Below are 21,185 nucleotides of genomic sequence, written 5' to 3' on the forward strand. Positions count from 1 at the left end.
AAATTCAAGCTCCATAGACTTGCCTGCCCTTACTTAGCAGATACTAGTAGTAGGCACTTTGTGGTCAAAAAGTAACAACATATGTGGACAAGTCTACATAGGGACCACCAAACGCAGCATTGCCCAAACACGAATCAAGGAACATGAAAGGCACTGCAGACTGCTTCAACCAGAGAAATCAGCCATAGCAGAGCACCCGATGAACCAACCTGGACACAGCATTTTATTTGAGAACACAGAAATGCTGGACCACTCTCACAACCACCATGTCAGACTACACAGAGAAGCCATTGAAATCCACAAGCATGTGGACAATTTCAACAGAAAGGAGGAAACCATGAAAATAAACAAAATCTGGCTACCAGCATTAAAAAACTCTAAAATTGCAACAGCACAACAACAGAGAGGAAACAGGCAGGGACATATAATTACCTCTCAACAAAAGTTTGCCCCAGGCACAGTCAGGCCATTGTATGCTAATCAAGGTGGTCAGTTGAAACATTCACAGCTAGCCCCAGCAGAGAAGAGTCCTTTGTCTCACCCTGGTCATTCCACAGATATATAAACCCTTTTGCCTAGTTCCAACAGACCTCACAACCTCTGAGGAAGCTTGCCATAGATGCAGGCAAAATGTCAGGAGAGAATGCCTCTAGACTATGGCCATATAGCCAGAAAAAATCTACAACAACCCAGTAACAACGTATTTTTTTCAAATTCACTAACCTGATAAAAACCGGAAGGTCAAAATAAAAAGAGAAATCAAAATAATGAGAAAAGAAAGAGAGTCCTTAGTTCCTTTCATTCCACTGCTTTTGCTTCGTGGTTTAGGTCAGTTTCAACTAGGTCATCAGGATGCCTGAGCCTTTAAGAAAAAAAAAGAGTCTTTAATCGGCTGGTGGATATGAAAAAATAAATTACAGTGGCAAAATGTAATAAACATTAAAGGAAAAGTGATGAGGGTAATATAAGAACATTGATTTAACAAGGATGATATAGAGGAATTGTCTGTTTTATAGTTTTCTAGATGTCTATTAGGGGCTCTGTATTAAGGGATATGGCTGTTCTCTTGATATACTTAAGAGCTGTCAGTAATTCCTATTTCACAGTCCACTGCTTCAATTCAGAAGCCATGTTCCAGTCTTGCCGACCCCATCCTGGGTTCGCTGGAGGATGACCGCCTGCCAAAGGTGGGCTTTGAGGGTGCTGTCATGGGAAGCAGCTATATTCTTCAGAGTCAGAGAGTATTTAGGAAGTGTGGATGATTACTGCCTGCCCTTTCCCCCTTTTCTCCTCGTCCTCTCCTCTAAACCCTGTGCTGGCACTGCAGTGTCATTCGTTTCAATAACTCCTGTCTCCATTTGCTTTTTTGATGTCTTGATCTTCTATGCTACTCACAAAAGAGGGAGACAATATTTCTGAATGTGCTTTGCTGGAACATTGAAGGTTATTCTGTGGTGTTGAACTTATTTAGAACTTGGCTCCAAATACTTGTTCTGAAACTCAACCCTTTAGGTTCCTCTAGCTCATTACTACAAAACACCACAATCCATTGACATTCATGGGCCTCAGAAGTATCCTACTATTTTGCTTCCCCTAGACTTTAGGTGGCTTCTTTTTCTTCATAAATCTATTGCATGAGAAGGGAGCATCAGGATGTTGCTTGATGGCATCAGCTTCAGATTGTTCATCTTTGGTGGTCTATGCCTTAGTTACCTCTAGACTGGATTACTGTAATGCACTCTACGTGGGGCTACCCTTGAATACGGCCCAAAAATTGCAATTTGTCCAACGCGCAGCAGCCAGATTAATAACTGGGGCGAATTACAGGGAAAGGTCAACTCCCCTGTTTAAAGAGCTTCACTGGCTGCCGTTTGTCTTCCAGTCCCAATTCAAGGTGCAGGTTATCACCTACAAAGCCCTAAACGGTTTAGGACCTGCCTACCTTCGTGACTGGATCTCTCTCCATGAACCAGCCCCAGCTCTTAGATCCTCGCGGGAGGCTCTCCTTTCGCCCTTACCATTATCACAGGCTCACCTTGTAAGCACAAGGGAGAGAGCCTTCTCTTTCGTGGCTCCACAACTCTGGAACTCATTGCCCAGTGAGATTAAGAAGGCCCTCACCTTAGAAACTTTTAAGAGGGATCTCAAAACCTGGCTTTTCCGATGTGCTTTTGGAGAGTAGCTATATTATCATACACAGTTGCTCCCCCTCAATGGTTTTTGTCCCCAGAATATATTTTCCCCACCTGTATGAAGGTCCATATTTATGACCCCGTTCCTTTATGAGTTTCTCCCCCACAAACAATCTGCTCCATCCCTGTCTAATCCTGATTTAAATATCTTTAGTATGTTAGTTTTCTATCTCGAACATGCGGCCTGCTCATTGTTATTTTATTGTGTATGATTTTGCTGTAGCTTTTTTTTGTACTCATATGTTGTATGTATTTTATTGTGTTGCTGTTGTGTTTTGGTTTTATTTTATAGTAATATGCTGTTGGGCTTGGCCTCATGTAAGCCGCCCTGAGTCCCCATTGGGGAGATGGTGGCGGGGTATTAAATAAAGATTATTATTCAGTTCTTATGGGTTTTTTCGGGCTATATGGCCATGTTCTAGAGGCATTTCTCCTGACGTTTCACCTGCATCTATGGCAAGCATCCTCAGAGGTGATTATTATTATTATTATTATTATTATTATTATTATTATCATCATCATTATTATTATTATTATTATTATTCATCTTCACTTTTAGGGAGAGACTGGGCTTGATTTGCTGTAAGATCCATTTCTCTGTCTTTTCAAAAAAATCTAAGCAGCTACATTTTGCTTAGCGAGAGAGGCAAAATGTGTCCTCACTAAAAAGAGAACAATGATGGCAAAAGGCCATGTGATCAACTCAGGTTAACAAACATTGCTTTAAAAAGGAAGTTCCCTCACAGAATTCAATTCCTACATCTTCAAAGGGAGAGAAGATAGTAGCTAGCAGGAGGGGGAAAAGCAAAGCCCTTTTCTGGGACAAATATGCATAGGAATGTGGGGGGGGGGGGGGGGGGAGGAGGAATTCCTCAGCCTACTCCTGTCTCTAGTCTATCTACTCATTGAGGTCAGGAAGCTTGATGACACAAGAGACTTGTGCAGTCCAGGGATGAAACCCAACACAAACATTACTCTTCTTCAGGATCAAATCTCAAATGAGTTAATTCTCCTCTTATCTACTTTCTTTGCAAACTGTAAGCTCCTCCTATAAGGGTGCTAACTAGCACCATCAGGGAGATTTGCCATTGGTACCCATTTATGGATGTGGAACAACTGTGTCATGATAGCCTCCAATCCAGGAGGAAATGATTTGATAGTAAATCTGGTTGTTTTAGCCTCCGTGGAGGACAACGGATTTCTGTATTTAAGAAAATTGTGTCCAATTGATACACCAGATCTTTTGAGTGATATCCTCTTTCCACTTTCTTCTTGACCAGAGAGAGAGAGAGAGATAAAAAAAAGTTAACAGTGATATCAAAGCTCAGGAAATCTTGTTCATTCTCATTTTGCTGTATCCAAGATTTCCAACTTTTAGTCCACTAATAATTGTTGAGCTACAACATCAATCATCCCTTGGCAGCACAGTCTATACTGTGCAATAATGGGAGCTGCAGTCCAATATTTGGATAATTGCAATGGCCAATCCTCATGTTATATGTTAATGCAATAGACTTAGTGATGTCTTGATCTTTGAAGTCAAGTCAGAAAAAACCCTTTTGTTTGAAAAGGGAATGCAAAATGCTTTCCGGCATCTCTGTTTCATTAGGTACAGTCTAGGTTAACTTCACCCAAATTTTGGTTTCCAAGTATACTTCAACTTCAACTTTCAGAATCCTTGCCAACATAACCAGTTGAAAGAGTTTCTGGAAGAAGTAATCCAACAATATCTGGAGAACCCAAGTTTGGAAACCAGTGATCTGGAGTATATCCATTTTATGAAATTGAATCAGATTGTAAGGTTATTCCGTTTTGTGATTCTTCACATTTTGCATGCTTAGAAAGGAGTATCATTCAAACTTAATCTATTCTGACCTGGTTGGTATCAGCAATATAAATGTATAATGTAGGTTACAGAGATCATTCACCACATCAAACTTGAGGAATGGAAACCACTGTGTCTCTTCTCAGGTTAATATAAATAGAATCATAGAATCAAAGAGTTGGAAGAGACCTCATGGGCCATCCAGTCCAACCCCCTGCCAAGAAGCAGGAATATTGCATTCAAATTACCCCTGACAGATGGCCATCCAGCCTCTGTTTAAAAGCTTCCAAAGAAGGAGCCTCCACCACACCCTGGGGTAGAGAGTTCCACTGCTGAACGGCTCTCACAGTCAGGAAGTTCTTCCTCATGTTCAAATGGAATCTCCTTTCTTATAGTTTGAAGCCATTGTTTCGTGTCCTATTCTCCTCTCCAAATAGGTGGGCTACAGTGAGGAACCGCATTATTTTGGCTTCAATGCAATGGACTGCTTAACTTGTGGGTAAGGATGATGAAGGATTTCATTCAAAACCCATGTCTTTTAACAAGACCGCTTTACACTCCCAGAGTTACACAGATACAGGAAAATAATTTTCATCCATTTTGCTTACAATTTTGTGATGCAGTTCTCAGCTTAAATAAAAGTTCCAAAAATGCTTATAGAAGTGTTTGTTTCAGGCCAAATGCATGTAGCATTTTGTATTTAGGTTAAAGGGAGGATGACAGGTGTGTGGGTGTGTGGAGGGGAGTTAAATGTGAATGTTCATTCCTTTTTAAATTGATGTGAAAATGAAACAGAAGTAACTTATGCATAAACATATGTGAAACTGACATCGAGAAAGTAGACTTGCTTCTCAGTTATGTTGACTGGAATTTGTGATCACAGTTATGCATTCGTACCTAATTTACATTTACAATCCTGTGTATTAAGTAGTATAGGGATTGTAACCCCTCCTCCCCCCAGTGAAGGTTTATCAGGTAGAAGCTTCAGAGAGTCATACGGCTGCTATAAATCATGACACAGAAGACCACACACACATGAGCAATCTCTCTAAGGAGGAATTGCATCAGGGATCCTGCTTCTGTTGGGAATTTGTTGCTATTTATTTGTTCACTCACTTCTGACTCTTCGTGACCTCATGGACCAGCCCATGCCAGAGCTCCCTGTTGGCCGTCACCACCCCCAGCTCCTTCAGAGTCAAGCCAGTCAGAGTCAAGGATACCATCCATCCATTTCGCCCTTGGTTGGCCCCTCTTCCTTTTTCCTTCCATTTTCCCAAGCATCATTGTCTGTTGGGAATGGAGATGAAAAGTAGTCTTTTGTGTCTGATCAACAGAACAGTTTCCTGTTTCTTGCAGTGTTTTCTATCTGAAAAACCAGGATTAGTGTAAACCAATGCAGGTTAATGCAGAAAGAGAGAGGATATGACTGTGACCAACAAACAGGATATAGCATAAATACTTTTCATGCTCAAACCCCTAAAGCAGCATTTCTCAATTTGGGGGTGGGGACCCCTGGGGGAGTCACAAGGGGGAATCAGAGAGGTTGCCCAAGACCATCAGAAAACACAGTATTTTCTGTTGGCATTGGGGGCTCTGTGTGGGAAGTTTGGCCCAATTATAACATTGGTGAGGTTCCGAATGCTCTTTCATTGTAGGTAAACTATAAATCCCAGCAACTACAACTCCCAAATGGCAAGGTCTATTTTCCCCAAACTCCACCAGTGATCACATTTGGGCATATTGAGTATTCATGCCAAGTTTGGTCCAAATCCAGATTGTTGCTACTAAGGGTTTGCAATGTACTTTCCCTAAGTTTTGAAAAGGATCAGGGCTGTTTCTGTTGCAGTTAATTGAGTGTATTGTTATCTCATGTATATAGTAACCTACTGTGTGTTTGTACTTTGAGCATTGCGTTCTATACTTTGCTTGAGGGCTCGTTCTGAGCTGAAAAGCCTTTGGTTGGTGCTGGAGTAGCTTCCTGAAGATAAATTTTGTTTATACAAGACTAGGTCAGTCTACTGACAGCAAAGGAAGGACTGCATATTGTTTCCTGTTACTTTCCTGCATTTCACTGTTGAATGAAGACAACTCACCGAAGATATTATTTTGTGTTACATTTTGGTGAGAGCAATTCTTCTGTTTTGTTTTTGTATGCTGTGAATACAGCTTCATTTTTTTCTACTTAAAGTGAAAGACTGATGTGTTTTCTTTTATGAGTTACTTTATTACACTTAGAGTTACAAGGACTAGAGTCATTCCCCCAGTCCACAGTGCTGTCTGGATGTGGTGAATTACAACTCCAAAACTCAAGGTCAAGGCCCACCAAAGCCTTCCAGTATTTTCTGTTGGTCGTGGGAGTTCTGTGTGCCAAGTTTGGTTCAATTCCATCATTATTGGAGTTCAGCATGTTCTTTGATTGTAGGTGAACTATAAGTCCCAGCAACTACATTTCCAGTGAATGAAAATACATTCTGCATATCAAATATTTACATATTGATTCATAACAGTTGCAAAATTACAGTTATGAAGCAGCAACAAAAATAATTTTATGGTTGGGGGGTCACCACAACATGAGGAACTGTATTAAGGGGTCAAGGCTGTGCCGTCGTGCCTGGGGGCTATAATTCTTAATGAAGGAGGCATGGACGTGGCATCTTTCCCCAGGTGATTGCTTCTTGCCCTCCTATAGGAAACTGGAACTCCCAAAAACCCAAAATGCCGCAAATAACTCTAAATACGTTTTATTGATCACAAAGTTATTTCTTTAAAACAATGAGCTGGAAACTTCAGAGGGGTGAAGGAAAATATATGTTACAGTCTCAGTTAGTCCTGGATCCAAGGAGTTTGAAGCTGAGAAGCTTTTCATGTTTCCTCTTTCCTCAATGGCTGTGAATGCCAGATCAAACCACAACCCCAGTTCAAATGGCCTATGTTTGAAGACTCAGAATCTTCCTCTGGTGCCAAAAGAGGCGCTTGAGGCTTTGAAGGCGCTTGAGACTTCCAACGTCGTTCAGGTTGGTCTGAACGTGAAGCATAAGTCTCAAGGGTAAAAAACCTCAGAACTGGTGCTGAGAGGTAATTAAATCAGGGTCTTTTAGAATCAAGTCTCTTACTCGCGTCCATCTGGTAGAAACTCTGATGGCAGAATGAAAAGAAAGGAAGCACTCCCCTCCTGCAGGAAGAGGTGGAGCCAAACAGCACTGATTGACAGCTATAAGTAACCAATCCATCCAACTATACATAAGCAGGGTAAAAAGGCAGGATTAAGCATGATACAACAGTTTAAATCTTGCAACTAACAGTTCTACACATAGGTGGCGCCACTCGCGCCGTCACAACGGCATTAGGAAGGTTGAGAACCACAGCCCTAAAGAGACATGCAAATTGGCAACCACTTGTGGCATGTTAAATTTGCTATCGTTAACACTTGCAGGGCCAGATATTTGTCCAATGTTGCACTTTACCCACCACTGATTACAGAATGTCTCGAGCCTCACCCTTTTCGATCTGGATTGGGGCTGCAAAGTTTCCCAGAATACAGAAGTGGCTTCCGGACAGGGTTGAAGTTTCTCTAACATTATGTTGAAGACATTCACTCCTACAACAGCAGCAAGATCACAGACTCAACAGAAGATTATCCCATGATTCTTTTCCCTTTTTATGATGTCTAAAATACCTCATGGCCAATTCTCCATTTCCTGCCTCATTGAAGTGGCAGCTGCAAAGGTGATGGAGAGGCGAGCCTGGAGGCTCTGGTTCCTCCTTTAGGAACATTCTGCTTCCACTCAACTTTGTTTTGCACACAGCTTCATTGATTTCAGATCTGCAGCCTCCTACGAAGAAAGCTTGTCTGTGCACCATACTGTAACAATCCAACCACAACCTACCTCCTCCTCCTCTTTCCTCCTCCTTCTCTTCCCCCATGCACTTAATTAGCTGAACTTCCAATCAAGGCAGTATCCCAAAAGTTTCCAGTAAGCAGGGGAAAAACTTTAAATTCAAAGGCTGCAGGGGATGTGAGGGTGGGTGAATAGCTCTATTTCTCTGCCAGCGGCTGAGCTTTAAAGTGCTCATCCATGCTACGGCTGTCAGTTCTCTTTTCTTCTGTGCCATGCAGCATTTCGCCTCTTAGAGTTCTGTCTTTTTCACTCAAGATATGACTCCAGGAAACCAGCTGCTGGCAATCTATCTCCAACATGATTTCAAAGGGATGTTCCTATTTCAGCAGTAGGATCCCTGATTAAAAGAGTGAGGGGTATTGTCCATCATGTCTTCTCCTGTACACCCCATGCTCCCTCCTCCCATTTCTGGCACCCTGCAGTTTAGCTGCCCTATTCTTTGTTCTCATTTCCTCCCTCCCTCTCTCAATGCCTGGAATTCAGGTAGGGACATCTGCATATGTAAGTATTCCTTATGTAAGCATGTATGCTTCTCAAGGTGCTGGAGGGATTCATACTCTTTCCCTTTCTGTAAAGTGCTCAAAGCTGCCCTCCTGACTTATTTTAAATCCCCAAATCTGCCTTACAGTGCCAGATTTACCATTGTGCTTAGGTGTTTTTAAGCACAGGGCCCCATTCATCAGGGGGGTCCATCTTCCTGCCCCTAATATTTTTTTTAGAATGGATTTTGCTTTTATTTATTTATTTCATATAAGAACATTGCATACATTAGTATACAACTTATAAAATAGAAGGAGCACAAGCGGCTAAATATATTTTGACCAAAAATGGGCAATAGCAACCACATTGTCTGTAGCCTCCAAAAATTCTTCCTCTGTACATGAGGCAGGGCATATTGGACAAGTATAAAGATGCAGAGTTGTCTGTTCTGCTCCACAATCACACAAGGTGGAGGATTCTTTTAGGCAGTGCCATTTGCTGTTGCTGGGGGAACATTACATTAAGAGGAGTAGTGGTTCTCATGAAGCCTTTCCTTGATTTGAGTCTACTGGAAGGCATCTACTGGAAGCCTTTCCTTGATTTGAGTCTACTGGAAGGCATCTACTGGAAGCCTTTCCTTGATTTGAGTCTACTGGAAGGCTTTCCTTGTTTCGAGTCAACTGGAAGGCATCTACTGGAAGCCTTTCCTTGATTTGAGTCTACTGGAAGGCATCTACTGGAAGCCTTTCCTTGATTTGAGTCTACTGGAAGGCATCTACTGGAAGCCTTTCCTTGTTTTGAGTCTACTGGAAGGCATCTACTGGAAGCTTTTCCTTGATTTGAGTCTACTAATAGCCATGCAATGGATGGCGTTCACAGTGTTCAACCTTACGTCTCTCACAGTTAGCTGCAACTTCCCATCGTACATCGGAGGGGGGGGGGGGGGAATGCCAGCTTTTATGGATTTTGCTTATGTAGTGCAACTCTAAATTGGTAGGCATTCTGTTTTGGAGTGACCCCACAAATAATTATACAGTTGATAGTCTATGGGAGTGTGCCACAAAGCTGGCAGTGTAGACCTACCTGACCTACCTCCTTCAGAGCCCAAGTAAAGGGCCTCATAACTTAACTAGCACAGAGCCTCATTTGTTCTAAATCTGACAATGACCTGATATGTTCGTTCTGTCCTTCACAGCAAGCAACCAGGGTTGAAGAAATCTTGACTACCTCCCTATAGTCATTAATTAAATGATCTCTAAGGTGCGGCTCCTAGGAAAAGGTCTGGAAGCTAAGCCCTATATGGAACAGCTTAGAGAGCAAGGTATGTTTAGCCTGGAAAGTTAAGAGAGGCCATAATAGCTTTCTCTTAGTATAGGCAAGGACACATATTGAGCAGGGATGTTTTCTCCTGTTCCAAAGACTAAGACATGGCGCAATGGATTCAAACTACAAAGGAAATATTCCACCTAAATATTAGGACAAGCATCCTCGTGGTATGAGCAGTTTAATAGTGAAATACACAGCCTTGGAGTATGGCAGAGTCAACTTCTCTGGAAGTTTTGAAACAGAGGATGGATTGTACTTGTCAGAATTACTTTGACTGTGTATTCCTGGCAGAATGGGGTTGGAATGGGTGGTCCGTGTGACGTCTCCCAATGCAATGATCCTACAATGCTGAGGTCAATAAGAGTCTTCCAAGGGTCTCAGTCCTTATGTCATCATTGTGTGTCTGGCTATTGGGGAAGAGCCATGTGATATAGTTGTGGTGGCTTGACAATACAATATATGGTTCATCATAGCAAAGGTCTGTACGTGGAAATGTATGTTATACCTAGAGGATGTTGAACTGAGGCTCTCATGCATGCTCTTCTTTCTTATGACTTCTTACTTGGTGAATAAACCCTGAAGTGAAATCAAAATGATCCCTGTTCAGGTCATCATTTCCTTTTTTAAAAAATGTAGTTGAATAAACTTGCAGTATATGTGGAATGGGAACTTAGACATGCCTGGAGCTGAACATATACTGCTGGAGTAAATTAAGATATTTGTAGATGTCAGAGAGATGACTGAAGCTTAAAACAACAACTGGCCCGAATGCACACACACACACACACACACACACACACACACATACACATGTAGCTTAAGCAACAGCAACAACAAATATACTCTTTCCAAAATGATTATTTCGGCATTATTAGACACTATCCAAAATTCACTACTGTAGTAGTTTGGAAAAGTACAAAATCTATGGAAGCTTTTTTTTTTTTTTGGTTGTTGTAGGTTTTTCTGGGCTATATGACCATGTTCTGGAGGCAATTTTTCTCCTGACGTTTCGCCTGCATCTATGGCAAGCATCCTCAGAGGTAGTGAGGTCATTTTTTTTTGTGATTTTCAGGTCCCTTGACCGTACAAAAAGTGGATTCTCCAAATACTGGGGCAATACTGCACGTTATCTGTTGCACCAATAACATTGCTATTGTTTGGAGCCTAATCACAAATTTATCCTGGGAATTAAAAGTGTGGCAAAATAACAAGGGGAAACATGAAAGGCATCTGCAACAATATTGTGAGATAAATAGAGCAACCACCTGCTATTAAACAACCAAGATCATTCACCACCATTGTGTGACAATGTTAAGATGTTTTCAAAAATCAGACAGTGGGACAGGAAATTATTTATGTTCCATGTTGTCTATTTGTTACATTAAGATATAATGGCAAAAAGAGCCCGCAAGCTCCCAAACTGGATGCATAAGGGGTTAGATTTCATCAGGAACAACCTTTGATTTGCCAGAAAGCAAAGAAGCAATGGAACACATCAGCAAGACTTCTATGGACTTACATCTGTGGAAATTAGAACTGAGCAGTTCCATTAGGTCCATATCCAGAAAGGGGCTACTATTCACTGTAGGGAGCCGGCAAAGTAACAGTCATTGGAATTGATACACAACATTAGAATAGCAGAAGAGAGTGACAAAGTGCTTCAAAGTACTATCGACAGGGTCCTATTACACATCTTCACAATTCACCAACAGGATTTCAAAGCATCTTTGCTACATAGCTAAATTTACATAAAATTACATAACACATCTTGTGCCGAGTCCGTTGTAAACACTGCACAGCAGATTTGTGTAAATGTCTAAAACAACCAGGAAAAAAAACCACATTGTTTTGAGATCCCAACACTGATCTCAAGGGGAAGCCATTTGGAGTTGCGACCCACAGTGTAAGAAGTGGTGGTTTAAGTATCCAAATAGCAGAGATAGAAAAAAGTTATAATGGGAAACTAAACTCAGCAAATAGCAGAGTTTGGGGCTGAAGAATTTTGAATGTCTCACTCTGCAGTGGTAGACGTGTGGGGACCAAAGGGAAGTTCTAAGAAGAGTGGGAGCAGAATTCTTATCCATATAGGCTATGCTCTCACCCCCACCCCAAACATCGACACGTCTGTCAAAACACATTATTGTTCTGATTTTTTCATGTTGGTTTTGCAAAACCCAGGCAAGTCACTTTTTTTTGTACCCGATGTTTCTGATTCATCCAAGAGATTTGGAGTGATTGGAATCAAAAAGAGAGGAACATGCCTAAATTCTGCTGTTTAGTCATCATATCTCTGACTGTATGGAGCTGTTATACCACAGGACTTATTTCCGATTTACACGAATATACATTCTTTATAACTTCACCACTTGATGGCTCTCAGACAAATGGTTCTCGCTGAAAATCATTGTATCTGAGTGATACTAATGCTCTGTCTGTAGCACTTTTCTGCTTTTACGAAAATCTTTGATGACTATTTCACAGGTCATTCAGGAATAGTACTATCACTGAATAATAACGTATGCATACATTTCACCTTAGACTGGTCCATAGCTTCAGAAATGTCAAAGTGGTCCTTGACTGCATCTCTTGAAAATCTGTTTGTGAGTCTGATGCCATTTTAGTGGACAAAGTTTTATTCTTTGGATAATGTTAACACTGACATAGGCTCTAAATGTCTCTGACATATTCACCAAACTACAAAAACCAGGATTTCTTAGTGCAAAGCCATGACAGTTAAAGAAAATATGAGATTGCTGTCACTATGTATAGAATATACACTTTGGGTGCTAGGAATATATAATACATTAGTTTGGATTACTTTCTTTTAGGGATCTATTGATCCACACCTCTTGAACTCAACATAGACATGACCTGTGGCCGGAAATCTGTACTTTTCAAGACCTGCAATGTGTTTTGCAAAAATATAAGTGTTTGCCGATATTTGGGCATTTTAAGGGAGTGTAAAAACATTTTGTCTCGGTAAAAAGTATAAAAATCAGCATGTGTCGTTAATGCATCATCATAGGGACCATTTCACCAAATGTTCGCAAAAATATGCACAGATTACATGAATATGCATCCTTTATATGCATAGATATTAAAATGGATTTAGAGATGGGAAATAAGAAGTGATGTCTCATCACTTCTTGTCATTTTGAAAGGAACAGCAGAGGAAAATTGAGATTTGGTGGCACAATATGTAATTCTGGAGTAATTGTGGGAATAAGAATATTTGTGTGCATTAGTGCATGTGTGTCATTTTTTGGCATTTTTTTTTTTTGGAAAAACTTGAATTTGGGGAAATGGGGGGCAGGGACCACAAAGCTAGGTTTTATAGGTGAATGTGTGTTGTAATATTTCTCTTCCAGATGTAGGTTAGGCAATGACATCTAAAATACACATACATTGTTGCTAAAACTATGAGTTCCACCATAAAAATCTGGTGCTTCTTGGTAGGGGGTTGTACTGGATGGCCCATGAGGTCTCTTCCAACTCAGATTAGATGATCCTATGACATACATATAGAAACCAAGAAATATGAGCTCATTCATTTGTTTTATGTACCAAGCAGGAATATTGCATTCAAATCACCCCTGACAGATGGCCATCCAGCCTCTGTTTAAAAACTTCCAAAGAAGGAGCCTCCACCGCACTCTGAGGCAGAGAGTTCCACTGCTGAACGGCTCTCACAGTCAGGAAGTTCTTCCTCATGTTCAGATGGAATCTCCTCTCTTGTAGTTTGAAGCCATTGTTCTGTGTCCTAGTCTCCAGGGAAGCAGAAAACAAGCTTGCTCCCTCCTCCCTGTGACTTCCTCTCACATATTTAAACATGACTATCATACCTCCTCTCAGCCTTCTCTTCTTCAGGCTAAACATGCCCAGCTCCTTAAGCTGCTCCTCATGTTCTCCAGACCCTTGATCATTTTAGTTGCCCTCCTCTGGACACATTCCAGCTTATCAATATCTCTCTTGAATTGTGGTTCCCAGAATTGGACACAATATTTCACGTGGAGGGATAGCGTTACTTCCCTAGATCTAGACACTATGCTCCTATTGATGCAGGCCAAAATCCCATTGGCTTTTTTTTTGCCGCCACATCACAATGTTGGCTCATGTTTAACTTGTTGTCCACGAAGACTCCAAGATCTTTTTTTTCACACGTACTTCTCTCAAGCCAGGCCTCCCCCATTCTGTATCTTTGCATTTCGTTTTTCCTGCCTAAGTGGAGTATCTTGCATTTGTCACTGTTGAACTTCATTTTGTTAGTTTTGGCCCATCTCTCTAATCTGTTAAGATCGTTTTGAATCCTGCTCCTGTCCTCTGGAGTATTGGCTATCCCTCCCAATTTGGTGTCGTCTGCAAACTTGATGATCCTGCCTTCTAACCCTTCATCTAGTGTACCAGTATGAGCATCAGGTAGGAACAAGTTTTATAAATGTACATCTTCTCATACAAGGTTCAGGACCATTTTGATGCACAATAATTGTATTTCATTCTCCTTATCAAGGAGCCAGCATTACATTGGCATTTTTGGTGCAGTGATCCCTGGTTCTTTGTGACCTTGTTCCCTCCCTTAGCTATTCTATCAAAGAGAATGATTCAAATTGGTTTTCTAAAAAATCTCAGTGTTATGTCTGCTGCTGATAGTAAATTCTGGAAATTAGTTTGCTGCTCTCAGGGGGGATTGCAAACAAAGGGGGGGAAAGCACTTCATTAATGGAGAAAGGGTGAATGCTCACAGCTATTCTGAAGCTTCAAATATTGGCATGTTTTTCCTTGTAAGGATCATTCTTGACTGTGGCTTCTGAAGCGGGCTGACTATGCTGTTTTCATGCCTGTCTTTCCGGAATCCAGGCACATTTTCCCCAGTGTAAGAATGGGTGAAAATTTTGTTTCAATTTGCTTTGAATAAGAATTCATCATTAGCCACAGTTTAGTTAATATATACACTGGAAAAACTTTGAGAGGAAATCAGGCATTTCAAACTCATGGTTTTGAGTGGTTAACTCTTAAATGTCTGATTTTTTTTATTTCTGTTTTCTCAATAATGTTCAGCCCAATGTTTGACATTTGGGTTGGTTTGTGTTGTCTTTAGAAGATTGACCACATATATATATATGCTCCTCGGGCTTAAAAATATGCAATATTCATGTTTAAAAAGTGAGAGAAGAGTAAAAAAGATTTCAGAAATGGTCAAAACACATGGCTCTTTAGTGTCGAGAAACCTGATGAGAATAATCCTGAATTGCTTAGAATCTTTGCAGTTCAGGACTTATTGTTCATAAAATCCATGCATTATTTTCTTTTAGAAAAAACACAATTTTCTGCATGGAAAATTGTATTCCTGCAAATAAATATGATTTTTAGTGAAGAAAATACTACAGTTGTGGATTTATTCTGTACAAAATGTATCTCAGATATTTTTGTACAGAAAATATTTTCAATTTAGGAAATGTTTAATATGCAAAAATAATTGTACCACATTTTGTGCAAAATAAGTCCCAAAATGTGAATAGTCTTTGAAATCAGTTTTTTCATATATTCTCATAGCAGGAAGGAAGTTGCTAAAATTACTGCTTGGTTTCTTCAAAAACTAATTCAGCAAAGAATCACATCCTTTTCTATATTTGAAATGATGTGCTCCCCCAGATCCATTGACATCAAATACCAGCAAATGGAGTCCAACAACATTTTGAGGGTTGTATTGTCGAAGGCTTTCATGGTCGGAATCACTGGATTGTTGTAGTTTTTTTCGGGCTATATGGCCATGGTCTAGAGGCATTTTCTCCTGACGTTTCGCCTGCATCTATGGCAAGCAATCTCAGAGGTAGTGAGGTCTGTTGGAAGTAGGAAAATGGGTTTATCACCTCTCAACAAAAACACCTCTAAAAATCACCTCTCAACAAAAAAATTCCCCCAGGCACTTCCAAGCCATTAAATGCTAATCAAGGTGGTCAGTTGAAACATTCACACCTAGCTCCAGCAGACAAAAGTCTTTTGTCCCACCCTGGTCATTCCACAGATATATAAACCCTTTTTCCTACTTCCAACAGCCCTCACTACCTCTGAGGATGCTTGCCATAGATGCAGGCGAAACGTCAGGAGAAAATGTCTCTAGACCATGGCCATATAGCCCGAAAAAACCTACAACAACCCTTTTGAGGGGTGGTTATAGGTCTATAAATCACAGATTTGGGATTTTTTCCTGGGTAAACTCTTTGATGAAATGGAAAAAAATGTCATCGGTTGCATCTTGTAAGGTAATGGAAGGTGCAAATTCCTCATATATTATAAAAATACATATATGGGATGGATATCACCCATTGGACTTATGCATTCAGTATGACCCATCTATCTATGCACTTAACTTTCAGACTACAATCTGAGTTTAGTTACCTTGGGAACTAGATACATCACACACCCCTTGCATACCATAGCGCCATAGATCACAATGAGAGCACTTTTAATAACCAATTGAAGCAGAATTGAATATATAAATTATGCATCTCTTGCCCAGCAATATTTCATCTTGTGAGTTATGGAGTATATCTCCAGCTCTTGCTCATGAACAAATGGCATCATAATGTTGGTTTCAGTTTTAAGAAGGCATGGGTATGACTTAAGCAGCTCAGCTTAACTTTTCACTATGAGAGGAACACATAGAATCATAGAATCAAAGAGTTGGAAGAGACCTCATGGGTCATCCAGTCCAACCCCCTGCCAAGAAGCAGGAATATTGCATTCAAATCATCCCTGACAGATGGCCATCCAGCCTCTGTTTAAAAGCTTCCAAAGAAGGAGCCTCCACCACACTCCAAGGCAGAGAGTTCCACTGCTGAACGGCTCTCACAGTCAGGAAGTTCTTCCTGATGTTCAGATGGAATCTCCTCTCTTGTAGTTTGAAGCCATTGTTTCACGTCCTAGTCTCCAGGGAAGCAGAAAACGAGGTTGCTCCCCTGTGACTTCCTCTCACATATTTAAACATGGCTATCATATCTCCTCTCAGCCTTCTCTTCTTCAGGCTAAACATGCCCAGCTCCTTAAGCCGCTCCTCATAGGGCTTGTTCTCCAGACCCTTGATCATTTTAGTCGCCCTCCTCTGGACACATTCCAGCTTGTCAATATCTCTCTTGAATTGTGGTGCCCAGAATTGGACACAATATTCCAGGTGTGGTATAACCAAAGCGAAATAGAGGGGTAGCATGACTTCCCTAGATCAAGACACTATGCTCCTATTGATGACATTTCAATTGTCATCTTTATATTCCACAACAATGTTGTATAATGTCCCCATTGTACAGATAGGCAACAAGCTTGTGTATTACAGATAGTATCAAAAGTAAAACTGGTGTCTATCAATGTGCCAGAGGCTCAGTCTAAGACTTTAATCTTCATGACTTATCAGCCTGGCCCTTTCTGAGAAGCACTTCAAGGGTGATAAGCAGGAGCCTTAGTTCCCTTCTTTGACATACCTTCCAGCAAATTATTTGGTCATAAATACAGTACTCAATACTTCTTCACTTTTACAATTGGGTAGCTTAAGTGGGATGTGTTTTGTAAAGGGAGGAAGTCAGCTTCTATGAAAGGCTTGCAATGGGTTTAAGACCTTAAAGTTACTGACATAGTTTTTACATTCAGTTCAAAAGAGTGAATGTCAGATATCAACCATTTTCTTCATAAGAGCAAGTGTCACATGACAGCCATTATGTAATGCTATTTTGCTATTTCTATTACAATGTCACTTTGACTTGTATAAGGTCAGCACTAAACATTATGAAAAATACCTAATACCCCTTTCATCTTTCTGCTATGGTCTCCTGTCATGCTTAATGCAGAGCTGGGGAAAGAGCAGCTGGAGGACTGCATGTGGCCCTATGAACACTTTTGGCACCTTCTTGAACCCTCAGCATTCACTCCAAAACTTTCCCCTGTTTTCAGTGAAAACACTCCCTCAAAGATGGGACAACTTCTACTGAAGGGCTCTATTAGAATTGGATCTAGAAGAAAATGGACAGGGAAAAATAACCAGTAAAATAGCCTTTCTCTAAGACTGATAGAGCGTAACTTGTCCACCCAGTGGTTTCCATGGTCAAGTAAAATTTTCACTGCTGGTCTTTGAGAATCACCATCCAACAATCAAGCATAAACCATAGCTACATAGTTAAACGCCTGTGCCGGCAGGACTGAAGAATGACAGGTCGCAGGTTCAAATCCGGGGCAAGCATGGATGAGCTCCCTCTATCAGCTCCAGCTCCCCATTGTCGGGACATATGAGAAACCTCCCGCCAGGATGGTAAAACATCAAAATACCCGATAATTTCCATCAATGCCTTGAGGCCGTTACTGGATGGTTGCATGCCAGCAGGTTGAGGCTGAATCCAGTGAAGACGGAGGTCCTTTGGTTGGGTCGCCCGGATGGAGGAGTGATCCAGTTGCCTACCCTGGATGGCGGATATTATACCCGTCATCTTTGGTAAAGAGTCTGGGAGTCCTTTTAGACCCTCTGCTGATGATGGAGGCCCAGACCTTCGCCGCGAGCAGAGTTGCATTTTTCCATCTGTGTCAGGCTGGGCGTCTGGCTCCCTATCTGTCCAGGGGTGACCACGGTGATTCAAGCTATTGTCATCTCAAGGTTGGACTACTGCAATGCCCTCTACATAGGCCTGCCTTTCTCGGTGATCCGGAAACTTAAACTAGTGCAAAATGCTGCTGTCCGGCTTCTCACAGGGGTCCCAGTGAGGTGTTATATCACTCCAATCTTGCAGCAACTGCACTGGTTGCCGATAGAGCACCAGATTACCTTCAAAGTGCCGATTCTTACCTTTAAGGCCTTATATGGCCTGGGTACCTGAGGGACCACCTCACCCCCTACCAACCCCCGAGATCACTCCGTTCAGAAGATCAGAATCTCCTTGAAGTTCCCAATTTTAGGACCTTTGGTGTCTACTAGGCGTAGAGCATTCACGGTGGTGGCTCCTTACCTGTGGAATGCCTTGCCAGTGGAAACACGAGCTCTCCGAGACTTACTATATTTTTGTAGAGCTTGTAAAACTTATTTATTTGAGCTGGCATTTGAATCTTGCTGATTGAAATTTTTCTTTGATTTTAAATGTAATGTATCACATATGTATGTTGTAAACCGCTCCGAGCCTTCGGGGAGTGGCGGTATATCAAATTGATAAATAAATAAATAAATAAATAAATAAAACATCCGGGTGTCCCCTGGGCAATGTCCTTGCAGATGGCCAATTCTCTCACACCTGAAGCAACTTGCAGTTTCTCAAGTCGCTCCTGTTATGACAAAAACAAAACAAAACATTTCAATTGGTCTATTCTGGTTGAAAGTATCTAATCAATCTCAGACCAGTCATTTATATCACCACCACCAAATATGTTCCTGCAAATAATAATAATAATAATAATAATAATAATAATAATAATTTATTTATATACCGCTCCATCTCCCCGAGGGGACTCAGAGCAGCTCCCAGGTAACATCACAAAACATACAAAGTAAAAAACAACATAACCATAAGATTAACAAAACAAAATAGAAGCATAAAAATTGTCACCATAACACACATATATTAAAAGAATCCTGCCTGTTCAAAGCAATTTAAAAATTTAAAAAGGTCAGGACAAATTCTAGGGGGGCCGGGAATTAAGTGCAATACAGTTGCAGGCAACAAAATAATATTAGGTACAGGTCTGTGGCTGTTCATTCCAGGGCCAATTAGAGGAAATGAACTGGGTAATTGGTACGAAGAATAAGGCCGTATTCAACAATGTGTAGGGCTGAGTTAGAACTGGTCATTTTCAAAGGCTTGTTGAAACCACCAGGTGTTCAAGCTGTAACGAAAGGAAGGGAAGAGGTGGGGCCTGTCTTATTTCCCTTGGAAGGGCATTCCAGAGGCGGGGGGCCACCACTGTGAAGGCCCTCTCTCTTGTCCCCACCAACCGTGCTTGAGACGGTAGTGAGACTGAGAGGAGGGCCTCCCCAGAAGATCTTAAACTCATGCTGGTTCATCGAAGGAGATGTGATCGTGGAGATAGGTGGGGCCCGAACCGTTTAGGGCTTTATAGGTCATGACCTGCCCCTTGAATTTGGCTCAGCAACTTATCGGCAGCCAATGAAGATGTTTTAATAGGGGTGTTGTATGCTCCCTATAGTTTGCTCCAGTAAGGAGCCTGGGCAGCCCCCTTGAATGCATATATTCATACAGTATGTGGCTTCCTAATTCTAATAGATTAATATATCTGGTCAACATACAACCAGACATTTTCTGGCTTCCAGTGTTTCCAGATTTCCTTTTTCTTTTCTATGGAACTGGAGGAGGCTGGGTGTGGGGAAGGGAGAATGGGAGAAACTCCTAATTGAGTTTAATGCTGGTGATCCAAAGTACATCATTGGATCTTGGAATCCTTTTATATCTTCTGAACCTAGAGCCTGCAAGGTTGATTATCTCATTTTACAGTTGGGAAAGTCAGCAAAGAAGTAATGACTCACACCACAACTGCTGTGTCGATGAACCAGCATCCGACACATTCCACCTCTACTTACCATTCACGAGACCAGTTTGCCCTCCAAGCCATAAATTAGTTTTTTTTAATATACAGCCATTCTGCTTAAAATATTAATCTAATACTTTATGAATAACAGAGACACAGGATCTATATTTCACAAGATGATTTTCATCTTTTTTTTTATTCCTCTTTAATTTGCAGTTTGTCCTTTTTCCAAAAGGAAACAGTGCTTTGAACAGAATTAGAATTTTTCAAAATGCATAACCTCAAAATGCCACTTTCCATTAAAAGGTCTTTTTCAAACAAAGAAAAAGGTACCATTATCTGATTTTCACATCACATCATTTTTTTTATTTTAAAAAATGCAATGTCAATTGAAAAAGAACTGTAATGGATTGTCATGGAGATCACATCTTTAGCACCCCAGATATTATTCAGATATAAACCTGACACAAAAGAGGTTTTTCATTGATGTTAAATATTTTCTTCTAACTCTGCTCTTGCTTGATTTGCTTGCATGTATTCATTACTTAGTATCTGCTGCATCAAACGATGGTTTGGTTATATGAGTGGAATAGGGATGTATTGCTTCACTTATTTCATTCCCAGATGCAATAAGAAATAATTCTAGAAGTTTCTCATAGTTTTAATGAAATAGTTTCATGCGGATGCAGTGGGCTAAATGCTGAGCTGCTGAACTTGATGACCAAAAGGTCGCCAGTTCAAATCTAGAGAGCAGAGTGAGCTCCTGGGTTGTGGTAGGTTTTTTTCGGGCTATATGGCCATGGTCTAGAGGCATTCTCTCCTGACATTTCGCCTGCATCTATGGCAACCATCCTCAGAGGTAGTGAGGTCTGTTGGAACTAGGAAAATTGGTTTATATACCTGTGGAATGACCAGGGTGGGACAAAGGACTCTTATCTGCTGGAGCTAGGTGTG

The sequence above is a fragment of the Anolis sagrei genome, chromosome 7 (assembly GCF_037176765.1).
Source record: "Anolis sagrei isolate rAnoSag1 chromosome 7, rAnoSag1.mat, whole genome shotgun sequence".
Taxonomy (NCBI): domain Eukaryota; kingdom Metazoa; phylum Chordata; class Lepidosauria; order Squamata; family Dactyloidae; genus Anolis; species Anolis sagrei.